The sequence below is a fragment of the Palaemon carinicauda genome, chromosome 7 (genome assembly GCF_036898095.1).
Source record: "Palaemon carinicauda isolate YSFRI2023 chromosome 7, ASM3689809v2, whole genome shotgun sequence".
NCBI lineage: Eukaryota > Metazoa > Arthropoda > Malacostraca > Decapoda > Palaemonidae > Palaemon > Palaemon carinicauda.
Genome location: NC_090731.1, coordinates 12,519,233 through 12,528,170, shown reverse-complemented (window position 1 = coordinate 12,528,170; position 8,938 = coordinate 12,519,233).

Genomic DNA, 8,938 nt, shown 5'->3' with positions numbered 1-8,938 from the left:
ACACGTAAATGGAAGCATGAAGTAATATACTATATACAGGTGTTACACACGTAAATGGAAGCATGAAGTAATACACTCTATACAGTGTATATGTATGGGAATTTATGTGCCTATGCATTGTAATATTCAAGTATATGCATGATTCTTTTTATCGCAAGGGCAGTCCCCAGGCTTGGCTTACTGTAGACTCTCAATAATGGTTTTTTTTTTCTAAATGGTGCATTTGGTTCTACTTTATATTTAATCATTCTTCTAATGGCATCTACTTCTCTGTAGCCTCTCTGAGAGGCCATATTGTGAAAGAGAATTATATCTTTATTACGTTTACTTGATTTCTTGGCCATGTGCCAAATTCATCTAATTTTCTTCCCCGTCATTTGCTCTATGGTGGCGAAAGGGTTCGGGTCTAGCCATGAACAACAAAACTGTACTTGTCAGGGACACCTATACTAGGGTGGGTTGCTGTGAGCGATAAGACAAAAATTCTCCCACAATCACCAATCCGCACTAGGCAGCGTGGTGCTGAAAAAATGGCCAAGCCCCCAGACTTAAATGAAGACATGGCTGATGCCTTTGTCCTGCAGTGCTTAAGAAACGGCTGCATTTTCTGTGGTTGTTACTGGATAATCCATTAGTTGTTAACGTCTTTCATACGATCTAATTCCTCAATGACAGCTTTCCAACTACTGTATCGGGAGAAGAATCAATGACCTAAGAATCAATGAAAGACCTCTAGAGTCTGGTGACTCCCGGAACATTGAGGGACCTGCCAACATAAGTAGATTTTGATAATACTAATATGGCAACATCGTTGCTTAGGATGTGACGAGGAAAAAAGTAGAGGAATCATACACAAACTCAAACTCAACAAAGATACAAATCACTACCACAATATGGACAATGAATCAGTCTTCTTCTATATGTCCTTGGAAGAAGAATTAGTAACGGAGCAAATCTCAAGGCTCCACTTGAAAAAGCATTGTCGACAGTATAGCAGGACAAACCTAAAAATTTCCATCGTCATGAAAAACAGTCATGCCTACAGTGTACCTAAGGAGTCTATGATGAATGCAGGTTACACAATCAAATGATCAGAAAGGGAATTGGAGCCTTTCAATATATGCAATGTTAACCAAACGACGTCAGCCTTCAGGAGGATTGCGTGTCTACAAATGGAGACTCATATAAAAATTCCTTTCATATACATGACAAGAAACCTTCTATAAATCACCTTTATGGGTTGTGGTGGCTGATGGTGATGTTCTTGCTGGTGATCGTCAGGCAGGGGTTCGAGTCCCGCTGAAACTCATTAGTTCTCCTGGTCACTGCAACCTCATAATCCTTGTGAGCTAAGGAGGGGGGTTTGGGGGTGCAGGTCTACCTGCTGAGTCATCAGCAGCCCTTCCCTGGCCCTCTCTGTTCATAGCTTGGATGGAGAGGGGGCTTGGGTGCTGTTCATGTGTATATATGGTCAGTCTCTAACGTACTGTTCTGCTTGCTAGAGCAATGTCCCTGTCCCTGGCTTCTGCCATTCATGAGCGCCTTTAAAGCTTTAAACTCTCAAGTGGTCATGGGACGATGAATCTGGGAGTCCAGAAATTGCTGTCTTCCACTGTCTTGGTTAGAGTTCTCTTGCTTGAGGGTACACTCGGGCACACTATTTTATCTTATTTCTTTTTCACATGTCTTGCTAAAGTTTTCATAGTTTATATAGGAAATATTTATTCTAGTGTTGTTAGTGTTTCCTTTCCTCACTGGGCTATTTTCCCTGTTGGAGGCCCCAGCTTATGTTTCTTGAGAGTATGTTCTTCCTTCCGCGTGCCTTAGACCTTAAGCTCAAATGCTGTATTGCATGAGGCCATGCTTGTTCACAAAGGCTAGACCGTCTATAACAACAGCAAATTGCTGTAGCCTTTTGAACTACAATTGAAACTTTGAGAATTTATTAAAGATCCAGATATCTTCATCAGTATTTTCATGATATATTGTGAAAAATATTTCATAATTATCTTATTTGTTTATTTTAGATGACCCTATAATTATTGTTATCATTGACAGTATTAATGCACTGCGATTTTATAAGGATGATGATATTCTTATAAAGACACCCTGATGAAAGCCGCTTAGCTATATATATATATATATATATGTATGTATACAGCATACAGTGTATATATATATATATATATATGTATATATATATATATATATATTTATATATGTATATATATATATATATATATATTTATATTTTATATATATACAGTATATATATATGCATGTATATACTGTATATACATATATATGTGTATATATATTTTATATATATATATATATATATATGAGAGAGAGAGAGAGAGAGAGAGAGAGAGAGAAATCTATTCTAGATATTCTAGGGAAAGAATAAAATATAAAACATGGTTGCAATTCAGAGAGAGAGAGAGAGAGAGAGAGAGAGAGAGAGATCTATTCTAGATATTCTAGGGAAAGAATAAAATATAAAACATGGTTGCAATTCTTGGAAATTCCAATGTATCTCTTGGTGACGTAACTAGTGAATACTGAGCTTAGGATTAATTGGTAGAATAAAAACTAAGCAAGGCGGGATTAGTATAAGCTTCTACCCTTTAAATGTATTTACAAACACACACACACATATACACACATATATGTAATATATATATATACATATATATATATATATATATAGAGAGAGAGAGAGAGAGAGAGAGAGAGAGAGAGAGAGAGGACCAAGGAGGGGCAGACAATGACTGCTGATGACTCGATCTCCCGTCCGGCAAAATACCAGGAAGGGATCACAGACTGGAGGAAAATTCATTTTAGGATAAGTATTTTTGCTGGGCTAGGATTCGAACCTATGCGTCACAGTCATAATGAAGCAGATCATCATGCTATCAAGGGACGTAGATGATTTCGACTATGCTGTGCCTACTCCTGTCAAAGTCAAGTTTGTACTTCGAATGGAACCTGGTAAGTTTCTTATTTTCTTAAGATAATTATTGGTGGCCTGGGGCACTAGTGAATCCAAACATCAAAATAAACTAAATGTTTATAAAAGGTTTTAAAATAATATAATATATAAACAAAGTTAATAAGTAGCTACTGAAGTATATAACTGTGCATAAAAGCGTATTGTCTAAGTGCGAGTGTAGAAGGTAGTAGGTTGGCCAAGACACCAGCCACCTGTTGACATACTACCGTTAGAGAATTATTGAGTCCTTTTACTGGCTAGATAGTATTACATTGGATTCCTTTCTGGTTACGGCTCATTTGACCTTTGCCTAGACAAACACCGAATAGCTTGGCATATTTACCTATTCTCCTCTTTCCCCATACACCTGACGACACTAAGTTAATCAAAAAAAATTTTTCACTCTAAAGGTTAACATCTGCACTGACATGTAATGGTCCAGTAACTATTTCCCACTTGGTAAGGGTAGAAAAAAAAGTTCTTTTGTTATGTTAAGCTGCTCTTCTAGGAGAAGGACTCTCCCAAGTCAAACTATTGTTTCCTAGTCTTGGGTAGTGCCATGGCCTCTGTATCGTGGTCTTCCACTGTCTTGGGGTGAAGTCTTTTGCTTGAGGTTACACTCAGGCACATTATTCTACATAATTCCCTTATTTCTTTCCTCACGCCCTGTTAGAGCCCTTGGTCTTATAGCATCCTACTTTTCCAACTAAGGTTGTCGCTTACCTTGTAATAATAGTAATGATGATGATGATAAAGCTTTATGGATATATTAAGAGAGAGAGAGAGAGAGAGAGAGAGAGAGAGAGAGAGGGAGAGAGAGAGAGAGAGAGAGAGAGAGAGAGAGAGTTAATATATTAAATTCCAAAAAAATCATAACAATCAACAGCATTTTTTTTTTTTTTGTGACTACTAACGGCTTCTATGAAAAGTTTCCAAATAATATAAATGATTGTAGGATGAAGGCGTAGTGGGCGTCGGTAAGCGTCTTGCTCCGATAAAATCAAATAGCATAGTTTAATATAGTTTCCATTGTCCCTCTTCTAAAACAGAATGCAAATACCTCTCTCATTTCTTTTTCATTATCATCATCATCATCACCCGATATCTCTCTCTCTCTCTCTCTCCTCTCTCTCTCTCTCCTCTCTCTTAACTGGAATTTCTTTTGGTATAAATTTTCTTTCCTTCAAATAAGATCAGTGAGGGAAAATTGAGAGTAAGTTTGGTTTAGATTAAGACAGAATAAAAAGAGAGATTAAAGTATAACGTATTATGAAAATAGCAATATGAAATTTAAGTACCAGGGATACGAAAGTATCTTTATTCAAAAAATATACCCATATATATTGAAATAAATAAAAATATAAGGAAAATACCATTATCTTCCAAATCCTACGTTTATAAGGATACATTACATATAATAAAGAGTATAATGAAAATACAATTATTCTCAAATATTTTGTTTATACGGATACATTACTTCTTCTTCTTCTTCTTCTTCTTCTTCTTCTTCTTTTCCCACTTTTATGTGGGGTTGATGGTTCTGGTCAGCTTTCTCCATCTACCTCTGTCCCACACTTCATCACCGGTTAATCCCTTTGATCGAAGATCATCCTTGATACAGTCCATCCACCTTCGATTTAAAAATACATTACATATATTCAACTCGCTATGCCTGAGCATACATATCTACCTTCTTTAACAAGGCATAAAATACCGGTGTTTCTTTGTATCAGTTACAGGTAGAGATCAGGTACAATAGATTTATCAAGTATTGCAGGATCATCGCAATTACGCAAATTTCTGGGACGGCAGTTTTTATTTTCAGATTAATCAATCATGCATTGATACTGAGAACAAGTTATTATTATTATTATTATTATTATTATTATTATTATTATTATTATTATTGTTATTAAGTAACCTAAAACCATATTTGGAAATGTAAGATGCTATAAGTTTAAGGGCTCCAACAAGGAAAAATAGCCCAGCGAGGAAGGAAAATAAAGAAACTAAATAAACTACAAGAGAAATAATAAACAATTATCTGTTTAGAAATAAAGTTAAAACTGACACCTCTTTAACATGCAAATAGAAAGAGAGAGAGAGAGAGAGAGAGAGAGAGAGAGAGAGAGAGAGAGTTTATTGACCCCTATCAGTGTTGCTGACAATGTGGATGAATGTTTCAGAAAATAATGATAATCTGATTTATAGCAAATTGATTCGAAGGAACACGCAAATGAAGAATTTTGCACTTAGTTCCTATCTATCTAACTATCTATCTACACACAGGCGCAGAAACACATACACAAACACACACACACACACACACACATATATATATATATATATATATATGTATATATAATATATATATTTATCTATAGATATATATATATATACATATGTGTGTATGTATCTTTAGATAGAGTATATATATATATATATATGTGTGTGTGTATGTATTTTTATATAGAGTATATATATATATATATATATATTCATCTATATATATATATGTGTGTGTGTGTATGTATTCTTATTTAGAGTATATACATATATATATATATATATATATGTAAGCAAATTAAGCTATTTCTAGTCCACTGTAGGACAAAGGCCTCAAACATGTCTTCATTCATGTCTAGTGTTTGGCCAGTTTTCATCACTACGCAGGCCAGTGCGGATTGGTGATGGTGGAAGACTTTTGTTCGATAGCTCACGGCAAACCAACCTAGTACAGGTATCCTGACTAGTACAGCTCTGCGGATCATGGCGATAAGTAGGTTGGCCACGGCACCATCCACCCGTTGAGATTCTACCGCTAGAGAGATATTGGGTCCTTTGACTGGCCAGACAGTACTACATTGGATCCTTCTTTCTGGATACGGTTCATTTTTCCTTTGCTTACACATGCACCGAATAGTCTGGAAAGCAGGTCTTCTAGGAGAAGGACACTCCAAAATCAAACCATTGTTCTCTAGTCTTGGGTAGTGCCCTAGCCTCTGTACCATGGCCTTCCACTGTCTTGGATTAGAGTTCTCTTGCTTGAGAGTACACTCGGGCGCAATATTCTATCTTGTTTCTCTTCCTCTTGTTAAAGTTTTTTATAGTTTATATAGGAAATATCTATTTTAGTATTACTGTTCTTAAGATATTTTTTTTCCCTTATCTCCTTTCCTCACTAGGTTATTTTCCCTGTTGAAGCCGCTTGACTTTTAGCATCCTACTTTTTCATATAGGGTTGTAGCTTAGCAATTAATAATAGTAATATAGCATCAAAAACATTATAATAACTGAAGAATGAAATATAACCTTTCTTACCTACACTCCTTTTAAGGATGGCAGCTTCATCCTTGCCAAGATTCTTGGGCAGGATGTGTTGTACAATGCTAGCGGTATTCCTAGATTTATTTGAGAAGCAGGTCTTTTGAAAGCTATTGAACTTGTATAATGACATCTTCGCTTTTATTCAATTAAATTGAATTTCCTTTATTCCTTATTTATAACAAATGATATCAGCATCAATGACCTTCGATGTCAGGATACCAGAAAACTCAAAATCAATCAATCAACCATCTATAGTCAATTTCTTTTATCGATGCAGATTTGCACCGACTCGCAGCGATGCCCTTTTAGCTCGGAAAAGTTTCCTGATCGCTGATTGGTTGGACGAGATAATTCTAACCAATCAGCGATCAGGAAACTTTTCCGAGCTAAAAGGGCACCGTTGCGAGTCGGTGCAAATCTGCCTCGATAAAAGAAATGGACTATAGCTATCACTTACTCTCCACATTAAACAAATAAAAACAAGACACAATTTCAGCGTGTTATTATTATTATTATTATTATTATTATTATTATTATTATTATTATTATTATTATTACTAGCTAAGCTACAACCCTAGTTGGAAAAGCAAAATGCTCCAACAGGGAAAAATAGTGTATTCGGTTTAAAGCCACACTCACCTGTTCTGACCTTCTCGCCTAGGGGGAAAGGCTTTGCGAACTATAGTGAGTAGGTCAGCAGAGACGCGACTTGTCAGGTACATGACATGACATACTACAACGGCAAGGTCCTATTAAAGAGACCGTGTTCAATCTAGCGTCAAGGGACACGCCTCTGTCCCACTCTTTCGTGTATTACTTCGGGGTGTGAAATCGAATATATATATATATATATATATATCTATATATATATATATATCTATATATATATATCTATATATATATATATATATATTGTGGTAAGTCTTTGTATGTATCTAATCCTATGGATATGTATTTATATCCATATATGTTTATATATATATGTGTATATATATATACATATATTTATATATATATATAATATATATTTATATGTATATATATATATATATATGTTTATATATATGTATGTTTATAGAAATATATATATATATATATATGTATATATGTAGAAATATATATATATATATATATATATATATTTATATATACATATACATATATACGCACAAATACAGATATATATAATTAGCCTTGTAACCATTATGATCAAATTCTAATACCCTCCTCGACAGTGTCATAATTTATCTCTTTTATATTTAATGCTATTTAGAAAATAAATGACATTAAGAGACATGTCATAATTAATTCTTAAAATTGAATCTTCTTTATATTTAGAATTATATGCAACAAATAAATTACATACAACATACAACATATTATAACATACAATTACATATATGAGTAAAGTTTTATTGTAATTTGTAAGTAAAGTTATACATATAGACATAAATAGCTGCAAATGTACAGCAATAAAGTAATTAAGTAAAGTTATACTTATAAACATACATAGATGCCAATGTACAGCAATGAAGTGTATTGTTATTACATCAATGATGATAACAATAAGACGATCAGGTTATCAAAGCAGCCACAGCAAATTAAAAAGCTAAAATAAAAAGAAGCGTAAAAAAAGGAAATATACTTTTCCCTCTGAATACTTCAATCAAAATGACCTTCGAAAAGTAAAAAGTAAACTGAAGACTATCCAGGAAATGAGGTAAACAAGAGGGGATGGAAAAGAGATAGAGAGACATTAAGCAGGAAGTGGATAGACACCCATTTAATAGGGAATAGAAAGCCAGATATTGGATTGGGAGACCTCTGCTATTAGGTTATATTATTATTATTATTATTATCATTATTATTATTATTATTATTATTATTATTATTATTGATATTATCATTATTTTTATCATAATTATTATTATTATTATTATTATTATTATTATAATTTTTTATCATACTTATTATTATTATCATTATTATTATTATTATTATTATTATTATTATTATTACTTGCTAAGTTGGAAAACCAGGATGCTATAAGCCAAGGGGCTCCAACAGGGAAAATAGCCCAGTGAGGAAAGGAAATAAGGAAATAAATAAAGTAAGGCACAGACGAACTTGAAGGTGTAGGTGGGCTTGTCTGGGAGTATGCGTTGATGCGAAATGGTGGCAGTACAGAGAGGGAGGAGTGAGGGAGGTGGGAGGGAGAAGTGAGGGAGGAGGAGGGAGAGATCTAACGGGGTATGAAAAAGGTGTGGGTGGTTTAAGAGCAACACTTACGCATTACTAAACCCCCCCCCCACCCTCCCCTCAACCTCTCTCCTCTCTCTCTCTCTCTCTCTGCTTCCAGTCACCTGGAACGCAATTGCATTCGATATATTTTGTTCTCTCTCTCTCTCTCTCTCTCTCTCTCATTTGAGAGAAGGTGAGAGTCAGGGAGAGAGTGAGATGAAATATATACAGTATATATATATATATATATATGTGTGTGTGTGTGTGTGTATATGTCTGTATATATAGATATATATATATACATATATATAAATATATATATATATATATATATAATATATATATATATATATATATACATATATATATATATACATA